Source organism: Amblyraja radiata, chromosome 8 (genome assembly GCF_010909765.2).
Source record: "Amblyraja radiata isolate CabotCenter1 chromosome 8, sAmbRad1.1.pri, whole genome shotgun sequence".
Lineage (NCBI taxonomy): Eukaryota > Metazoa > Chordata > Chondrichthyes > Rajiformes > Rajidae > Amblyraja > Amblyraja radiata.
In genome coordinates, this window is record NC_045963.1 from 69216232 (window position 1) to 69236463 (window position 20232).

At 46.7% G+C, this 20232-nt stretch overlaps 1 pseudogene; it reads left to right on the forward strand.

Moving 5' to 3' along the window:
- LOC116976358 overlaps positions 1-14175 on the forward strand; it is a 16340-nt pseudogene extending 2165 nt beyond the window's left edge.
- The last annotated feature ends 6057 nt before the right edge of the window (positions 14176-20232 follow it).

Below are 20232 nucleotides of genomic sequence, written 5' to 3' on the forward strand. Positions count from 1 at the left end.
AGGGGGAGAGAAGTGGAAGTGGGGAGGGAGGGGTAGGAGGAGTGGTGGAAGAGGGACAGAGGGGTAGGAGGAAGGGGGCGGGGGGTGAGAGGGAAGGGGTGGGGTAGAGAGGGTCTGTTTCCCCAACGCGCGTTTGTGGGGGGGGGGGGGGGCTGCGGCATTACACTCACACTAACCACCCCAAACACACAGGTGGGGGGAGGGCGGGAGAGGGAGACGGGGTGGGAAGAGGGGAGGGTGAGGAGAGGGGAGGGAGGGGAGAGGAGGAGGAGGAAACTGGAGAGATTTGGGAGGGAAAGTAGAGTGGGGTAGGGGTAATACCTTCTGTGGCAGAGAATTCCTGAGATTCACCACTCTCTGTGTGAAAAATGTTTTTCTCATCTCGGTCCTAAAATATATCCCCCTTATCCTTAAACTGTGAACCCTTGTTCTGGACTTCCCCAACATCGGGAACAATCTTCCTGCATCTAGCCTGTCCAACCCCTTAAGAATTTTGTAAGTTTCTATAAGATTCCCCCTCAATCTTCAAAAATCTAGCGAGTACAAGCCGAGTCTATCCAGTCTTTCTTCATATGAAAGTCCTGACATCCCAGGAATCAGTCTGGTGAACCTTCTCTGTACTCCCTCTATGGCAAGAATGTCTTTGAGCATTGGGCATTGTGACATCACACGATGGAACGTTCACCAGGTGCTGGTGCTCCTGCAAAGGCATATGTAAATGAATCCATTTCGATTGGACATATGTGAACATTGGGCATTGTGACATCACACGATGGAACGAATCAAAAGGAAGAAAGGCAGTCAGGCGGATGGACGGCGGACGGACCGCGGACGGACGGCGGCAGCCACACAGTTTTAAATATAGAAGATAGATAGATAGATAGATATAGATAGATAGATAGATAGATAGATAGATAGATAGATAGATAGATAGATAGATAGATAGATAGATAGATAGATAGATAGATAGATAGATAGATAGATAGATAGATAGATAGATAGATAGATAGATAGATAGCGAGGATAGATAGATAGATAGAAGATAATCAACATATATGATAGAAACATAGAAATTAGGAGCAGGAGTAGGCCATTCGGCCCTTCGAGCCTGCACCACACTGAGACTTGCGGTACCCCACTAGTCACTGCCTGCCATTCTGAAAAGGACCCGTTTACTCCTACTCTTTGCTTCCTGTCTGCCAGCCAGTTCTCTATCCACTTCAATACTGAACCCCCAATACCTTGTGCTTTAAGTTTGCATACTAATCTCTTATGTGGAACCTTGTCGAAAGCCTTCTGAAAGTCCAGATATAACACATCCACTTATCCACTCTACTGATGTGCTTATGAGTTCAGAAGCCTGATGGCATGATGATAAAAACTGTTCCTAAGTCTGGTGGTACGTGCAGCCATGCTCCTGTATTGTCTGCCTGACGGTAACAGGCAGCATGCTGGGTGGCTGTGGTCCTTGATGATGCTGTGTGCCTTCCGCAGGCACCGCCATTGGAAAATGTCCTGAATGGCCGTGAGATAGTTGCCAGTGATGTGCTGTGCCGCCTTCACCACTCTCTGTAGTGATTTGCGGCTGTGGGCAGAACAGTTCCCGTACCAGACTGCGATGCAGCCCGTCAGCAGACTCTCGATGGTGCAACTGCAGAAGTTTGTGAGGATGCTGACGTTCATGCCAAACTTCCTCAGTCTTCTCAGGAAAAAGAGCTGCTGGCGGGCTTTCTTAGTTATTGTGTCCGTGTGCAGTGTCCAGGAGAGGTCCTCAGTGATGTGCACACTGAGGAACTTGAAGCTGCTGACCCTTTCAACCTCAGCATCACCGATGTTGATGGGGAGGTGTTCACTCCCCTGCTGTCCCCTGTTGTCCATGATCATCTCTTTAGTTTTGCTGACATTGAGAGAGGTTATTTTCCTGGCACCAGTTGTTTAGTGCCTTTACCTCCTCTCTGTAGGCCGTCTCATTGTTATCTGTGATGAGGCCCAGGATGGTCATGTCGTCAGGAAACTTGAGGATGATGTTGGAGCTGTGCTTAGCAGTATAGTCGTGCGTGAACAGGGAGTACAGGCGAAGACTGAGCACACAGCCCAATGGTGTGCCTGTGTTGAGGGTCTGTGAGGAAGAGGTATGGCTGTCAATTCTCACCTCCTGGGACCTGCCCGTCAGGAAGTCGAATATCCAGCCGCAGATGGAGATCTCCAGTCCAAGATCAAGGAGCTTGGGGACGGGTTTTGAGGGAATGATAGTGTTGAATAGGTCCACTCTCATCCTTCTAAACTCCAGTGTGTACAGGCCCAGTGCTGTCAAACGCTCATCATATGTTAACCCACTCATTCCTGGAATCATTCTTGTAAACCTCCTCTGGACCTGGGTGATGTTTTGGGTCGAGACCCTTCTTCAGACTGAAGGTTTAAGTGGGTTGAACATGGACTGGGCGGGCCGAAGGGCCTGTGTCCATATTCTAACTGTGAGGTCGGTGTGGGTGAATCCTAACATTGTTTCCCTGTTGTTCAGGTAAGCGGGAATGATCACATGTTCGAAAAGACATACTGGGAAGATGTTCCTGATGCTGGTGGTTACCAGCTGTCTGACCTTCGTCTACTTCTCTACAGTCAATTGGTAAGTCTAACCTCCCTCCGTCACCCTCTCTCCTCTGCCTTGATAGTCATAGAGCCATGCAGCGACACACAGGCCCTTCGGCCCAACTCCTCCATGCTAACTAACATGTCCAATCCAAACTGACTTTAGTTTATTGTCATAGATCCGAAACGTCACCCATTCCTCTCTCCAGAGATACTGCCTGACCCGCTGAGTTAGAATTAGAATTAGAATATTTATTACGTCATTTGAACCTCAGTGAGGCTCAAACGAAACTCCGTTTCCACAGCCATACAAACAGAGACAATTCCTACAAAACATACAAACAATTTAATTTACACAAACATCCATCACAGTGAACCCACTGTGATGGAAGGCAAAGTATTTTCTCTCTCCTGTTCTCCATTTCTCTCCCGATGTTGAAGCCCCAGGCGGGCGATGGCGAGTCCCACGGCCATTTTAGGCCGCGCTGGGCGATGTACAGCCCCGCTCCCGGTCTAAATGTCACGAAGTTGGAGCCCCCGGCATGCGCTAGAATGTCCCACAGCCATGAAGCCGCGTCGGGCGATGTCTGGCCCCGCTCCGGGTCGTTCCAACTCCGCGACACGGGCTGGAGAAGTCGCGTTGCGGGAGCTCAGGAAAGCGGTCTCACACCCGGACCCGCGAGCTCCCGATGTCCCAGTCCACCGGACCTGCGGCTGCAGCTGGAGCCTCCGAGCCCCGGAGTCGAGTCGCAGCAGCAAGCCACCACCGCTCCCCACGCTCCGAGGCCGGCCAGCTCCACGATGGTAAGTCCGCAGCTCCGCAGGCTCCGTGACTGGAGCCTCCAGGTCGTTCAGGCTGGAGGCCGCTCCACGGTGCTAGGCCCCAACGACAACGGAGACCCGACAGGGAAAAGGTCGGGTCTCCCGTACAGGGAAGAGATTTTTAAAAGTTTCCCCCTTCCCCCGCCCCCCACATATACACAGTTATAAAAACAGTATTAAAAACACCAACAACTACACTTAACTAGACAAAAAAAAAAAAGGACAGACAGGCTGAAGGGGCCGCTGCAACACTGGGTCACGCCGCCACTAGGGTAATTATGTGCACTTTGTGAAACGTCACCTATCGATGTTCTCCAGAGATGTTGCCTGACCCACTGAGTTACTCCAGCACTCTGTGAAACGTCACCTACGGTATCCATGTTCTCAAAAATGCTGCCTTACCCACTGAGTTGTTCCAGCACCCTGTGAAAAGTCACCTATCCATGTTCTCCACAGACGCTGCCTGACCCGCTGAGTTACTCCAGCACTCTGTGAAACGTCACCTATCCACGTTCTCCACAGATGCTGCCTGACCCACTGAGTTACTCCAGCTTTTTGTGTGTATCAGGTGAAATATGAGATGCTGTTCCTCCGTTCTACCGATCAGACTTGTGTGAAACTGTGCTGTTGGCTGTGACCTGACCTCTGGTTTGTGAACAGGTACAGGTTTTCTCGGGAAGTTCCCTGCACGCCCAGGAAACACGTGGTGTTTATGAAGACCCACAAGACGGCAAGCAGCACTGTGATGAACCTCTTGTACCGCTACGGAGATGCCAAGAATCTCACCTTCGCTCTTCCCCCTGAACATCACCTGGGCTACCCAAACCTCTTCAGTGCCACCTTTGTCAAAGACTTTGCAAAGAACCCGGGCAAGGAATATAACATCATCTGTAACCACATGCGCTTCAATCTGCCTGAGGTAGCTGTGTCTCATAAGTGATAGGAAAAGAATGAGGCCATTCAGCCCATCAAGTCTACTCCGCCATTCAATTATAGCTGATCTATCTCTCCTAATCCCATTCTCCTGCCATCTCCCTATAACTACTGACACCCGTACTAATCAAGAAACTAGCCATCAGAATGAGGATTAATATTTAAATAGACTTGCTTTCATCTATTCTTTCATTCAAAACAATAATTATTGTAGTGTATATGTCATTGGGGATATGAATGCAGATATCTCAGATAGGAACTCATTATTTGCCAATCATATGGCTCAGATCTGTCAAGATAATAATTTAATATTGTCAAGCAAAGTGCTTTTACCTACAGATAGTTATACTTATATTAGTGAGGCCTGGCACATCCTAGCCTATTATGCCCATACAGATAAATCCTTAAGCAATATTCATTTACCTAAAGATGCAATAATATGTAGTAATCATAATTGTAAAGATATGAAGCATAGGAGAGATATCTGCTCCATGTATAATGATATAGTAAGCGCTTTATATGTAGGCAGTAAGCCCTACTACAAGCATAAAAATAAGACACATAACATCAGGCCTGGCTGGAATAAGTATGTAGCTGAGTATCATACTTAAGCCCGTGAAGCCACCAAATCATGGGCTATGGCAGGTAGACCCAGACAGGGGCCTGTGTTTGTGCACAAGAAGCTCACTAATGCAAGGTATAAGTATGCTGTTCGCTTCATCTGTAAAAATGAGCAAGCTATGAGGGCTGATTCCATTGCTAAGAAGCTGCTAAGTAACAATGCTACAGATTTTTGGAAGGAAGTGAGAGCTCTTAACAGTTGCAAAACATCTCTACCATGCACTGTAGGTGGAATCTCCGGAACAGCTAATATCGCGGAGTTATGGCGACAACATTATAGTACTTTATTCAACTGTGTCCAAGGTGACTTGTATAGGGTGGACAATATTGAGAGTAATGACTCGATGGCGATTATGTCACATGAGGTGTATCATGCCATGAACAAGCTGTCCAACAACAAAGCAAGTGGCTTGGATCATATTTCTGCTGAACATCTTAAGTATGCGAGTGTGAGGATAGCTTCTCTCCTTGCTATTTGTTTAACTGGCTTTATGATAGAAACATAGAAATTAGGTGCAGGAGTAGGCCATTCGGCCCTTCGAGCCTGCACCGCCATTCAATATGATCATGGCTGATCATCCAACTCAGTATCCCGTACCTGCCTTCTCTCCATACCCTCTGATCCCCTTAGCCACAAGGACCACATCTAACTCCCTCTTAAATATAGCCAATGAACTGGCCTCGACTACCCTCTGTGGCAGAGAGTTCCAGAGATTCACCACTCTCTGTGTGAAAAAAGTTCTTCTCATCTCGGTTTTAAAGGATTTCCCCCTTATCCTTAAGCTGTGACCCCTTGTCCTGGACTTCCCCAACATCGGGAGCAATCTTCCTGCATCTAGCCTGTCCAACCCCTTAAGAATTTTGTAAGTTTCTATAAGATCCCCTCTCAATCTCCTAAATTCTAGAGTATAAACCAAGTCTATCCAGTCTTTCTTCATAAGACAGTCCTGACATCCCAGGAATCAGTCTGGTGAACCTTCTCTGCACTCCCTCTATGGCAATAATGTCCTTCCTCAGATTTGGAGACCAAAACTGTACGCAATACTCCAGGTGTGGTCTCACCAAGACCCTGTACAACTGCAGTAGAACCTCCCTGCTCCTATACTCAAATCCTTTTGCTATGAAAGCTAACATACCATTCGCTTTCTTCACTGCCTGCTGCACCTGCATGCCCACTTTCAATGACTGGTGTACCATGACACCCAGGTCTCGCTGCATCTCCCCTTTTCCTAGTCGGCCACCATTTAGATAATAGTCTACTTTCCTGTTTTTGCCACCAAAATGGATACCTCACATTTATCCACATTATACTGCATCTGCCAAACATTTGCCCACTCACCCAGCCTATCCAAGTCACCTTGCAGTCTCCTAGCATCCTCCTCACAGCTAACACTGCCCCCCAGCTTAGTGTCATCCGCAAACTTGGAGATATTGCCTTCAATTCCCTCATCCAGATCATTAATATATATTGTAAATAGCTGGGGTCCCAGCACTGAGCCTTGCGGTACCCCACTAGTCACTGCCTGCCATTGTGAAAAGGACCCGTTTACTCCTACTCTTTGCTTCCTGTTTGCCAGCCAGTTCTCTATCCACATCAATACTGACCCCCAATGCCGTGTGCTTTAAGTTTGTATACTAATCTCTTATGTGGGACCTTGTCGAAAGCCTTCTGGAAGTCCAGATACACCACATCCACTGGTTCTCCCCTATCCACGCTACTAGTTACATCCTCGAAAAATTCTATAAGATTCGTCAGACATGATTTACCTTTTGTAAATCCATGCTGACTTTGTCCAATGATTTCACCACTTTCCAAATGTGCTGCTATCCCATCTTTAATAACTGACTCTAGCAGTTTCCCCACTACCGATGTTAGACTAACTGGTCTGTAATTCCCCGTTTTCTCTCTCCCTCCCTTCTTAAAAAGTGGGGTTACGTTTGCTACCCGCCAATCCTCAGGAACTACTCCAGAATCTAAAGAGTTTTGAAAGATTATTACTAATGCATCCACTATTTCTGGAGCTACTTCCTTAAGTACTCTGGGATGCAGCCTATCTGGCCCTGGGGATTTATCGGCCTTTAATCCATTCAATTTACCCAACACCACTTCCCGGCTAACCTGGATTTCACTCAATTCCTCCAACTCCTTTGACCCACGGTCCCCTGCTATTTCCGGCAGATTATTTATGTCTTCCTTAGTGAAGACGGAACCAAAGTAGTTATTCAATTGGTCCGCCATATCCTTGTTCCCCATGATCAACTCCCCTGTTTCTGACTGCAAGGGACCTACATTTGTTTTAACTAATCTCTTTCTTTTCACATATCTATAAAAACTTTTGCAGTCAGTTTTTATGTTCCCTGCCAGTTTTCTTTCATAATCTATTTTTCCTTTCCTAATTAAGCCCTTTGTCCTCCTCTGCTGGTCTCTGAATTTCTCCCAGTCCTCCGGTATGCTGCTTTTTCTGGCTAATTTGTACGCATCATCCTTCGCTTTGATACTATCCCTGATTTCCCTTGTTATCCACGGATGCACTACCTTCCCTGATTTATTCTTTTGCCAAACTGGGATGAACAATTTTTGTAGTTCATCCATGCAGTCTTTAAATGTCTTCCATTGCATATCCACCGTCAACCCTTTTAGAATTAATTGCCAGTCAATCTTGGCCAATTCACGTCTCATACCCTCAAAGTTACCTTTCTTTAAGTTCAGAACCATTGTTTCTGAATTAACAATGTCACTCTCCATCCTAATGAAGAACTCAACCATATTATGGTCACTCTTGCCCAAGGGGGCACGTACAACAAGACTGCTAACTAACCCTTCCTCATTACTCAATACCCAGTCTAAAATAGCCTGCTCTCTCGTTGGTTCCTCTACATGTTGATTTAGATAACTATCCCGCATACATTCCAAAAAATCCTCTTCCTCAGCACCCCTGCCAATTTGATTCACCCAATCTATATGTAGATTGAAGTCACCCATTATAACGGTTTTGCCTTTGTCGCACGCATTTCTAATTTCCTGTTTGATACCATCTCCAACTTCACTACTACTGTTAGGTGGCCTGTACACAACACCCACCAGCGTTTTCTGCCCCTTAGTGTTTCGCAGCTCTACCCATATCGATTCCACATCCTCCAAACTAATGTCCTTCCTTTCCACTGCGTTAATCTCCTCTCTAATCAGCAACGCTACCCCACCTCCTTTTCCTTTCTCTCTATCCCTCCTGAATATTGAATATCCCTGGATGTTCAGCTCCCAGCCTTGGTCACCCTGGAGCCATGTCTCCGTGATCCCAACTATATCATAGTCATTAATAGCTATCTGCACATTCAACTCATCCACCTTATTACGAATGCTCCTTACGAATGCTCCTTGATTCATGGCTTGTTGCTAGACTCAATCTTGTCTGTCCTGTTAGTGCTGGTCATTAAGGACAAAGCTGGTAAAGTCGGCAGCCTAAATAATTACAGGCCCATAGCTTTAGCCAGCATATTGTCAAAAGTTTTAGAAAGAGTTCTGCTGGATAGAATAAATGAGTTTGTTAACTCCACAGATAACCAGTTTGGCTTTAAAGCTAAACATGGCACTGGCTTATGCATATGTGCCCTAAATAATAATAATATATTTTATTGTCATTGCACGTCAGTGCAACGAGATTTAGTGTGCAGCTCCACTGATGTACAAGAAAGGTAAATAAATACAATACATAAATAAGCAAGCTGAATTGATTGATGTGACCATCTGAGGGAGACTGTCCAAAGGGGGTGGGTGGGGGGGCACTCATTTGGGCCGGTTCAGAGCCGCTATAGCTCTTGGGATAAAACTGTTCCTGAGTCTGGAGGTTCGGGCGTAGAAGGCCTTGTAACGTCTGCTGGAGGGAAGTAGTTGAAACAGACCGTGACAGGGGTGTGATGAGTCCTTATGGATGCTGAGGGCCTTCCTGAGGCACCGCGTGTGGTAGATGCCCTCCAAGGCTGGTAGCTCTATCCCGATGATCCGCTGCGCTCTGTTGACGACGCGCTGAAGAGCTCTCCTCTCCGCCTCCGTGCAGCTGAGATACCACACAGAGATGTCATACATTAGTATGCTCTCTGTGGTGCAGCGGTAGAACATTGTCAGCAGCTGTTGGGGCAGACCAGACCAGGGGATTGTAAACAAATATAGAGGCAAAAACTCTTCAATCCTTATGTGCTTTATTGATGCTTCCAAAGCCTTTGACCGTGTTAATCACAGAAAGCTGTTTGGTAAAATGAGTCAAAGAGGGGTGCCTAAATACATTGTTAGAATTCTGGCCTACTAGTATGCCCACCAGACTATGCAAATAAAATGGGGCAATAGGGTCTCAGCCCCATTTGGGGTTAGCAATGGTGTTAGGCAAGGGGGAATTTTGTCCCCAGTCCTTTTTAATCCATATATTGATGATCTGTCTAAACAATTGAAAGCTTGTAACACTGGGTGCTTGATTGGTAATATTTTAGTGAACCATATTATGTATGCAGAGGATCTTGTGGTCTTTAGTCCATCTAGCGCTGGTCTCCAGCAGCTCCTTACTATATGTTCTGTGTATGGTGTGGAACGTGACATTAAATATAATGCTAGTAAGAGTGCTGTTATGATCTGTAGAACCAAAGAGGATAAATGTTTAAAATTTCCTGATTTTAAATCGTCTGACAATAATCTTAGGGTCTGTAATAAGGTAAAATATCTACGGCATATTATTACAGAACAAATAACAGATGATGAGGATATTTATAGGCAACGCCGCATGCTGTATGTACAGGCGAATATTCTCTTGCGTAAATTTGGTGTGTGTGCAGATGTGGTGAAGATGTCGCTATTTAGAGCATACTGCACACCACTCTACACTGCGCACCTGTGGTCAAACTATGTAAAGGCAAGTTTGCAGAGACTAAAGGTGGTATATAACGATGCCATGTGAACACTGCTAAGGAAAGCTAGATGGTGTAGTGCCAATAATATGTTTGTGGCTGCAGGAGTCAGTACTTTAGAAGCTATCCTAAGAATTCACATGTATAAATTCATTTGCAGGATAAATGATTAAAAATGTAATTATTGTGGCCTTGTCAAACATAAGGGTTAGCACTACACGCTACAAATCCCGGCTATGGAGATACTGGTATCGTTGTCTCGTTGCAGGACATTGATCATTCTTTTAATCTGGATTTTTAACATGTGTTGTGTTTAAAAAATATATAATTTATGATGCTTTTATAAGTAATATACTAAGATTTTATGTTATTTATGATATTTTTTAATATGCAATGCATTTTTTTAAATGTAATGTTGCCCCTTGTCTGGACCTCGAGTCTGTAATAATGTTTATTATTATTATTATATCTCTGCCTTAGAAAATATCAATTGATTTGGCCTCCACAGCCTTCTGTGGCAATGAGTTTCTGCATATCTTTCATTCATTGTTCTATATCTCTCTACATCACCGTCTATATCTCTTGTTTCCCTTTCCCCTGACTAGTCTGCAGAAGGGTCTCGACCTGAAACCTGAACCAAAGCCTTCTTTTCTGTCTGGGAGTATCTCCTTTCTACCAATGACCCATTCCTTCTCTCCAGAGATGCTGCCTGTCCCACTGAGTTACTCCAGCTTTTAGTGTCTACCTTCGGTTTAAACCAGCATCTGCAGTTCCTTCCTACACAGTGATATTGGAGTATATAAACATGATGCCAGAGGGTGGTTAGTTTGTGGAATTCACTGCCCCAGGGAGCAGTGGAAGCAGAAACGTTAAATATATTTAAGTCAAAAATAGATGGTTTTTTAGCTGCCAAGGGGATAAGGGGCTACGGGGAGAGGGCAGGGATATGGACCTAGGTATGGTTAGTATAGTAGACCTGAGTGATCTCCTGGACAAGTGTCGATCGCCTGGATTGGGGTCGGAGAGGAATTTCCCGGATTTTTTTCCCGAATTGGACCTGGGTTTTTATCCGGTTTTTTGCCTCCCCCAGGAGATCACGCGGTTCTTGGGGTGGAGAGGGGTGATAGCGGTATAAAGGGGAGGGTAGTGTCTTGTGTTCTGTGTCTTGTGTCTACTGTTTGTGGGTAAGTGTGTCTGTTTAGTGTTCAGCCATGAGTGAATGGCGGTGCGGGCTCGACGGACCTGGTGGTCTACTCTCGCACCTACTTTCTATGATTCTATGATTCTATGACATGCGAGGCTGCTTTGGAAGGGATCCAAGGAGAGATAGCTGAATGGATAGCAAATTGGCTCCATGGAAGGAAGCAGAGGGTAATGGTGGAAGGTTGCTTCTCGGACTGGAGGCCTGTGACCAGTGGTGTGCCTCAGGGTTCGGTGCTGGGCCCGTTACTGTTTGTCATCTACATCAATGATTTGGATGAGAACATACAGGGCAGGATTAGCAAGTTTGCTGGTGATACAAATGTGAGTGGTTTATCAGATAGTGAAGATGGTTGTGAAAGATTGCAGCAGGTTTTGATCGGTTGGGCAGGTGGGCTGAGGAATGGTTGATGGAATTTAATGCAGAGACGTGTGAGGTGTTGCACTTTGGGAAGTCTAACATGGGCAGGACCTACACAGTGAAACATAGAAACATAGAAAATAGGTGCAGGAGTAGGCCATTCGGCCCTTCGAGCCTGCACCGCCATTCAATATGATCATGGCTGATCATCCAACTCAGTATGTTGTGTGAATGTTAGGGCTCTTGTTGTAGAGCAGAGCAGAGGGATCTAGGAGTACAGGTGCATGGTTCCTAGAAGGTGTAGTCGCAGATAGATAAGGTGGTCAAAAAGGCGTTTGGAATATTGGCCTTCATTAATAGACAATAGGTGCAGGAGTAGGTCATTCGGACCTTTGAGCCAGCACCACCATTCACTGAGATCATGACTGATCATCCACAATCAGTGCTCCGTTCCTGCCTTTTCCCCATATCCCTTGACTCCGCTATCTTTAAGAGCTCTATCTAACTCTCTCTTGAAAGCATCCAGAGAATCGAATTCCACTGCCTTCTGAGGCAGAGAATTCCACAGACTCACAACTCTCTGGGTGGAAAGGTTTTCCTTCATCTCCGTTCCAAATGGCCTACCCCTTATTCTTAATCTGTGGCCCCTGGTTCTGGACTCCCCCAACTTCAGGAACATGTTTCCTGCCTCTGGCGTGTCCAATCCCTTAATAATCTAGATGCTTCAATAAGATCCCTTCTCATCCTTCTAAACTCCAGTGTATACAAGTCCAGTCGCTCCATTCTTTCAATATAAAACAGTCCCGCCATCCTGGGAATTAACCTTGTGAACCTATGCTGCACTCCCTCAATAGCAATAATGTTCTTCCTCAGATTTGGAGATCAAAACTGCACACAATACTCCAGGTGTGGTCTCACCGGGGCCCTGAACAACTGCAGAAGGACTTCTTTGCTCCCATACTCAACTCCTCTTGTTATGAAGGCCAACATGCCATTAGCTGTCTTCATTGCCTGCTGTACCTGCATGCTTACTTTCAGTGACTGATGCACAAGGACACCCAGATCTCGTTGTACTTTCCCTTTTCCTAACTTGACATCTGTCTTCCTATTCTTGCCACCAAAGTGGATAACCTCACATTTATCCACATTAAGCTGCATCTGCCATGCATCTGCCCACTCACCCAACCTGTCCAAGTAATCCTGCATCCTCATAGCATCAGTCGGAGTATTGAGTATAGACGTTGAGAGGTCATGTTGCAGTTGTATAAGACATTGGTGAGACCACATTTAGAGTATTGTGTTCAGTTCAGGGCACCATGTTATAGGAAAGATATTGTCAAGCTTGAAAGGGTTCAGAGAAGATTTGCGAGGATGTTGCCAGGACTAGAGGGTGTGAGCGAAAGGGAGAGGTTGAGCAGACTGGATCTCTATTCTATGGAGTGCAGGAGGATGGGGGGTGATCTTATAGAGGTATATAAAATCATGAGAGGAATAGATGGGGTAGATGCACAGAGTCTCTTGCCCAGAGTAGGGGAATCGAGGATCAGAGGGCATAGGTTCAAGGTGAAGGGGAAAAGATTTAATAGAATCTGAGGGATAACCTTTTCTCACAAAGAGTGGTGGGTGTATGGAATGAGCTGCCAGAGGAGGTAGTTGAAGCAGGGACAATCCCAACGTTCAAGAAACAGTTAGACAGGTGCATGGATAGGACAGGCTTGGAGGGATGTGGACCAAGCGTAGGCAAGTGGGACTAGTGTAGCTGGGACATTGTTGGCCAGTGTAGACAAGTTGGGCCGAAGGGCTTGTTTCCACACTATATCTCTCTGCGACTCTCTGACAGTGATATTGTAGTATATATTCACGTTGATGTACAGATATCCTGGTGTGTATACACCAGTGGACAGGAGTGAGAGTGGGATCTGATGTTGGTCTTTCTCTCCCCATCCACAGGTGAAGAAGGTGATGGGCAACGACTCTTTCTTCTTCACCATCCTGCGGAACCCAGACAGCGCGGCAGAGTCGGCATTTATCTACTTTCACCACGATGCCCCGGCCTTTCAGTGCCGCGAAGACCATGTCTCAGTTTGTGAGGACGCTAAACAAGTTCAAGTCGCAAGATCCCAACAACTACCACGCCCACAACCTGATGTGGTTCGACCTTGGTGGGGACGCGGAGGCAGGGGCTGATGGACCTCACGTTGACCAAACCCTCAAGAAGTTGGACTCTACCTTCCATCTGGTCTTGCTGGTCGAGTACTTTGACCAGTCGTTGGTCTTGTTGCGGAAGGCTCTATGTTGGGACATGGAGGACATGGTGTCCTTCCAGCTCAATGCCCGTGAACCCTCGACCAGAAGCACACTCCCCCCTGATCTTCTCTCCACCCTCCAGCGCTGGAACGCCCTGGACTGGCATCTCTACCGCCACTTCAACACGTCCTTCTGGCAGCGGGTGGAACAGTACGGGGTGGACAGGATGGAGAGAGACGTCAAGCATCTCCGCCACCTTCGCCAGAAAATCCAAGATATCTGTCTCCAAATCAGCACTCCAGTGGCCAAAAGCAAGAGCTCCAGTTACATCAAATCACACGACAATGGCTGGGCCAAGATCTCTGGATATATCCTGAAAGGCAACTTGACCGGACAGACCAAGGAAATGTGCACCAGGATGGTTCTGCCAGAGGGCAAGTATCTCAAACGTCTACGGAGTAAGCAGGGGTAGACAACTCTTGCACCTCAGCACGGTGACTCCAGCCAGCATGTAGGGGCGCTGCACTGGCAGCAGCCTCTGCCTACAGCCTGTCTGTTATTTCTATCTTTTTTATTATTTTTAGTTAGTCCAAAGTCTGTTTTGGGGGGGAAACATTTACTTTTCTATGTGGGGGAGGGGGGCAGGGTAAGGGGGAAACCGTTTCCCAGTCGCTTCCGGGCGGGGACGCGACTATTTCTCCGAGTCGTGTCCTCGCCCCCCACCTCGCGGCCTACCAGCTGGATCGGAGTGGCCTTTCCTGCCGGGGACCTGGAACCGGACCAGGGCTGCTACAGCGGCGGCGCAGCGCTGGAGTCACCGCGGAGCGGGCGATACCTACCCGGGTCGCCGTTTGGAGCTCCGAAGCGTTGAGCCGCTGCTCCAACATCGTGGAGCTCTGGTGCGGAGAGCTTCCAACGCGGGTGGCGCTGAACAACATAGTGGAGTCCTGGGGCGCCTTGCAGAGGGTCTCCAGCAGCAGTATCCACCCGGCGCGGCCTGCGGACTTTGGAAGCCGCCGACTCCGGTAGGAGGGGGCCGACTCTGGTGTCCACGCCGCTGAGGACGTCCCGCAGCCCCGACGTCGGACTTACAACACCCCGGCGAGCGGTCCTGAACATCGGGCCGCCCGTAGCGGCAACTGCGGAGGGCACGGGGAGGCCCTGACCACGGGGAACAGTGGAGGAAGAGACTGACTTTGGTGCCTTCCCACACAGTGGGAAACTTTGATTCTGCTGTGTGGGGATGTTTTATGTCAAACCCTATAGTGTGTTGTGTCCCTTATTTTTATTGTATGGCTGTATGGGAATTTCATTTCACTGTGCCATCTGGCACATGTGATGAATAAATCTATCTTGTATCTTGTATCTTGTATCTTGAAAGGTGTTAGTGTTTAGTCATGAACCAGTGGTGCTTGAGGGAGCATAGAATAGTACAGCAATGTCCGTGCCGGACATGTCGTCAAGTTAAACTGATCTCCTCTCCCTGTACATGACCTATATCATAGAAACATAGAAAATAGGTGCAGGAGTAGGCCATTCGCCCTTCCAGCCAGCACCCCCATTCAATATGATCATGGCTGATCATCCAGAATCAGTATCCCGTTCCTGCTTTCTCCCCATATCCCTTGATTCCTTTAGCCCTAAGTGCAAAATCCAACTCTCTCTTGAAAACATCCAGTGAATTGGCCTCCATGCCTTCTGTGGCAGAGAATTCCACAGATTCACAACTCTCTGGGTGAAAACATTTTTCCTCATCTCTGTCCTAAATGTCCTAGCCTTTATTCTTAATCTGTGACCCCTGGTTCTGGATTCCCTTAACATCGGGAACATTTTCCTGCATCTACCCTGCCCAATCCTCTACTAATTTTATATGTTTTATGAGATCCCCTCTTATCCTTCTAAATTCCAGCGAATACAAGCCCAGTCGACACATTCTTTCATCATACGTCAGTCCCGCCATCCCGGGAATTAACCTGGTGAACCTACGCTGCACTCTCTCAATTGCAAGAATATCCCTGCATATCCATGTGCTTGGCTAAAAGCCTCTTAAACACCACTAATGTATCTGCCTCAACCACCACCCCTGGCGGTGTGTTCCAGGCCCCCACCACCCTGTGTACAAAATTTGCCCCGCACATCTCCATTAAACTTTCCCCCTCTCCTATTAGAGCTATTACCTCTAATGTTGGACATCTCCACCCTAGGGAAAAGGTTCTGACCATCTACCCTATCTACGCCTCTCATAATTTCATAAAATATCTATCAGGTGTCCCCTCAACCTCCAGCTTTCCAGAGAAAACTGTGGAATTCTCTGCCTCAGAGGGTGGCGGAGGCAGGTTCTCTGGATGCTTTCAAGAGAGAGCTAGATAGGGCTCTTAAAAATAGTGGAGTCAGGGGATATGGGGAGAAGGCAGGAAGGGGTACTGATTGGGGATGATTAGCCATGATCACATTGAATGGCGGTGCTGGTTCGAAGGGCCGAATGGCCTACTCCTGCACCTATTGTCTATTGTCAACCCGCTGAGTTACTCCAGCACTCTGTGAAATGTCGCCTATCCATGTTCTCCTGTTCTCCAGAACCAGGGGTCACACAATTTAAGACTAAGGGATCTGCCATTTAGGACTGAGATGAGGAAAGGCTTTTCCACCCAGAGAGTTGTGAATCTGTGGAATTCTCAGCCACAGAAAGCCGTGGAGGCCAATTCACTGGATGTACCAACACCCACCACCTCTCCCTCCCTTACCGCCTCTCCTGGCCCATCCCAGGCCCGGGTAACCAGGACGGTCACTAGGGTCGCCAACTGTCCTGTATTATCCGGGACATCCCATATTTGGGCTAAATTGGTTTGTCCCGTAAGGGACCGATCTTGTCCCATATTTGACTGCTTCTACTCGGGTCGAGGGGACTGTCGGGTCGGAGCGTCGCATCTGGCCCTGCCTCACCCGTCCCGACATAGTGCAGCCCATAGAGTGCAGCAGCAGCGCCTCGCCCGTGGCCCCGTCTGTCGGCTGCCCGGCCAGCTGTCCGGCCTTCGGACCTTCGCTTACCGCCGACACCACCACCACCCCTCCTTCACATGGCCGAACATCGGTTCATGAGTTGGATGGGGTGCCGGACTTTGCCCCCGGCGCCCGGGCCAAAACCGCTTAGCTGGCCCGCCGGCTGGGCTTTGTCCAGTACCCAGGCCTACTCATCATTCACCCAGCCTCGGTGAGTCGCTCAACGAATTGCCGTCGGGAATTTGTCCCGTATTTTGGCCTTCTGTCCCTTACTTGAGAATGAGAAAGTTGGCAACACAACCAGAACTGCCCCCCCCCTCCCCTCTCCAACCAGGCCCCCCAGATACAAGATCTCCGGGGTGACGGTGATTTACAGATAAATGATGTTCTGCAAAGCGAAGTTGTTGATTGCGGACGGTGTTTAATGATGAACAATTGGGGAATTTAACCAATAGGAAAATGCACCCAGGGATATCAGGGCGTCAGTCCCGCAGATTAATTAAAGTCTGGTTAAAGGAAGGTTGGGGGGGGGGGGGGCTACTACTAAAGCTTTGGGGATGATGCAGGGGCTTCCAATCATCCCTCCAGATAAATGTGGGCTGGAAGTTTACCAGGTAGAAAATATAGGCATAATTAGGGAAGGGATATGGCTAGGACATGAAGATGTTCTGCCTTGTGCCATTGAAAAGACTGAAGGATTGGTAGGTACAGCCCTAAATGCCAACACACTGACGGGATTGGTGTCTGTCCACACCCTGTATATGCCAATGAACAAGCTATATGTGGACCTGAGGTGAAGGCAGATTTGAATTGTACAATGGAAGCAAGGGGATCGAGAGTCGACATCACCAAGGTTGCATATAGTGGAAAAGGGGATTACTGTAAAACCACTTCTTTAAAGGAATATTAGTATGGTGTTCAGACATGTCCCATTACCAATACGACCTTCTGTATTAATGCGTAAATACCCACCAGAATTGGTAAAATAGAGTTGTTTGATATACATAAATGTAATTAAATCATGATGGAAGTTACTGAGGGAATAAAGGAAGATTTAGGCAAATACTTCCAAACATATATTACTGAAGTTCGGCTCCTGCCTGAGAATTTACAATAGATAAAGAAACAGCTAATTAATGCCCATAGTACATTCACCAAGGTCATCCAGCACACTGGAGAAATTGAGATGAATAATACAAATATTAAGGAAACCAGCTGGTGGGATGATATTTGGAACTGGAGTGCCAATGTACAAATCCACCGTGGGTAAGGATCACCTCCCACATTGCTATCATTGTGATAATTTTAATTTTAATATATCAAATGTATGTATTGATGATGTTTATACATTGGAAAGTGGGAATAGAGAGAAAGCTAAACATGGAACTTTCCCTGCAGAAACATAATCAAGGATCAGAAAGGACAAATATTAGAGAACAAGTAAGAACTGACAAATAATCGAGGCAACAAGCAGTGTCAAACATGTTTAGTTAAGGTAAAAGATGAGGGAATGCTTTAAGAGTATCATAATAATCTTAATTACTATTTGCATGGCTACGCTTTGTAGAAAATTGCAACATGGCAAAGACTCAGATATTTACATGTATGAGATGAAATAAGGCTCAGTGTGATCTAATTCGCTAGCGCTCAATGGATCAGTGGGGGGGATATATAGCCTGGGACTGGATGTCAAGTATCCCAACAGGCTTTGGGAGGATGCTACTAACTAGAGACAGAGCGAAATGTTGGAGCCAGGAGAACAAAGGAGTGCAGGGAAAACGGTCACGCCTATGACATCTGGTGGGAGCAGAGCTGAAGGTAACTTCACGGCTAAGGCAGTACAGCCTTGAGAAGATAAGGTGCCTAGAACGGACATGTTGCAAAATAACTATAATGAGAAGGAGATATGAACAAGCAACATAATTAAGAATCTCCCGAGCCTGATAAGGAATGAAGATGTGTTTTGTTTATTCAGCCCTTGGAAGAGTGACAGCTTGAAATGATTGACTGTAAAGTCAAGAAAGCCTTGGGTTAGAACAAAGGCTTCCTTTTGAAGATGGAAGGAAAAGTCGTATAAAGAAGGGCGGTTCAAGACATCAAGAAAGACAATCCGGGAACAACCATCGCAAGAAGGAGGGACCTGAGTCCGAAGCTCAGAGAAGACTACTTCCTACCAACAGAGTGAATGTGGCCAATTCATTCATACGAGTAATATCTGACCAAGTCATGAATTTTGTGATTTAGTTTAAGAAGTGATCTTGAAATAGTAAAGTAAATGAGAAGTTATTAGTGTAGTGGCCATTTGGCTTGTTTTGTGTGTCATTAACTATGCCATGTGTCTTTAAATTTTAGACTGCCCGTTATTATGTGGGTGGGATTTATGATGTATTTTAGGGTGTGTTTGGAGCTAAGTTTCTTGCGCAGAAGCTTAGCTTTTAGTTTAGTTTGGGACCAGCATGGAGAAGGTTTACCCTTTGACCATGCGAAGCTTAACGGAGACACGAGGAGTTTTCTAACCTTTAAAGCGATAAGCTGGAGTTTGATGAAGATTATAGTGTATGAGTCGGAAGAAGTTTGGGTGTACCTTACTGTTTTTCATCAACAATAAAGAATCTATTAATCAAAAGACTGTGTTTTGAAGATTTGAAGCTCTGAAGATCCCCGACGGAGAGCTTGCATGAGGTACAAAGACATTCCCCTTAACCATGTGGTCCATTTAGCGGCTAGAGGGAGTAATCTCTTGAACGATATAAAAATCTGCCGCTTCAATTGATTGCATGCATGTTTAAAGTTACTCGAATGTTAATAAAGATTAAGTTGTACTAAACTAAACTGGTTTGGTGTCTTTTGTTTGACACATCAGTTGATACCCGTTAGAGGTAACAGGGTCAACATGGGGGAGTCCAGATCCAGGGGTCACAGTTTAAGAATAAGGGGTCGGCCATTTAGGACAGAGATGAGGAAAAACGTTTTCACCCAGAGAGTTGTGAATCTGTGGAATTCTCTGCCACAGAGGGCAGTGGGGGCCAATTCATTGGATGTTTTCATGCGAGAGTTAGATTTAGCTCTTTGGGCTAACGGAATCAAGGGATATGGTGAGAAAGCAGGAACGGGGTACTGATTTTGGATTATCAGCCATGATCATATTGAATGGCAGTGCTGGCTTGAAGGGTCGAATGGCCTACTCCTGCACCTATTTTCTTTGTTTCTATGAAACAGGCCCTTCAGCCCAACTTGCCCACACCGGCCAACGTGCCCCATCTACACTAGTCCCACTTGCCTGCATTTGGCCCAAATCCATCCTAACCTGTCCTATCCATGTACCTGTTCAAATGTTATTTAAACGTGTGATAGTCCCAGCCTCAATTATCTCCTCCGGCAACTCGTTCCATGCACCCACCACCCACTTCCCCCCCTCACCTGAAACCCATGTCCTCTGTTCTTCAAGTTCAAGTTCAAGTGAGTTTATTGTCATGTGTCCCTGATAGGACAATGAAATTCTTGCTTTGCATCAGCACACAGAACATAGTCGGCATTTACTACAAAACAGATCAGTGTGTCCATAA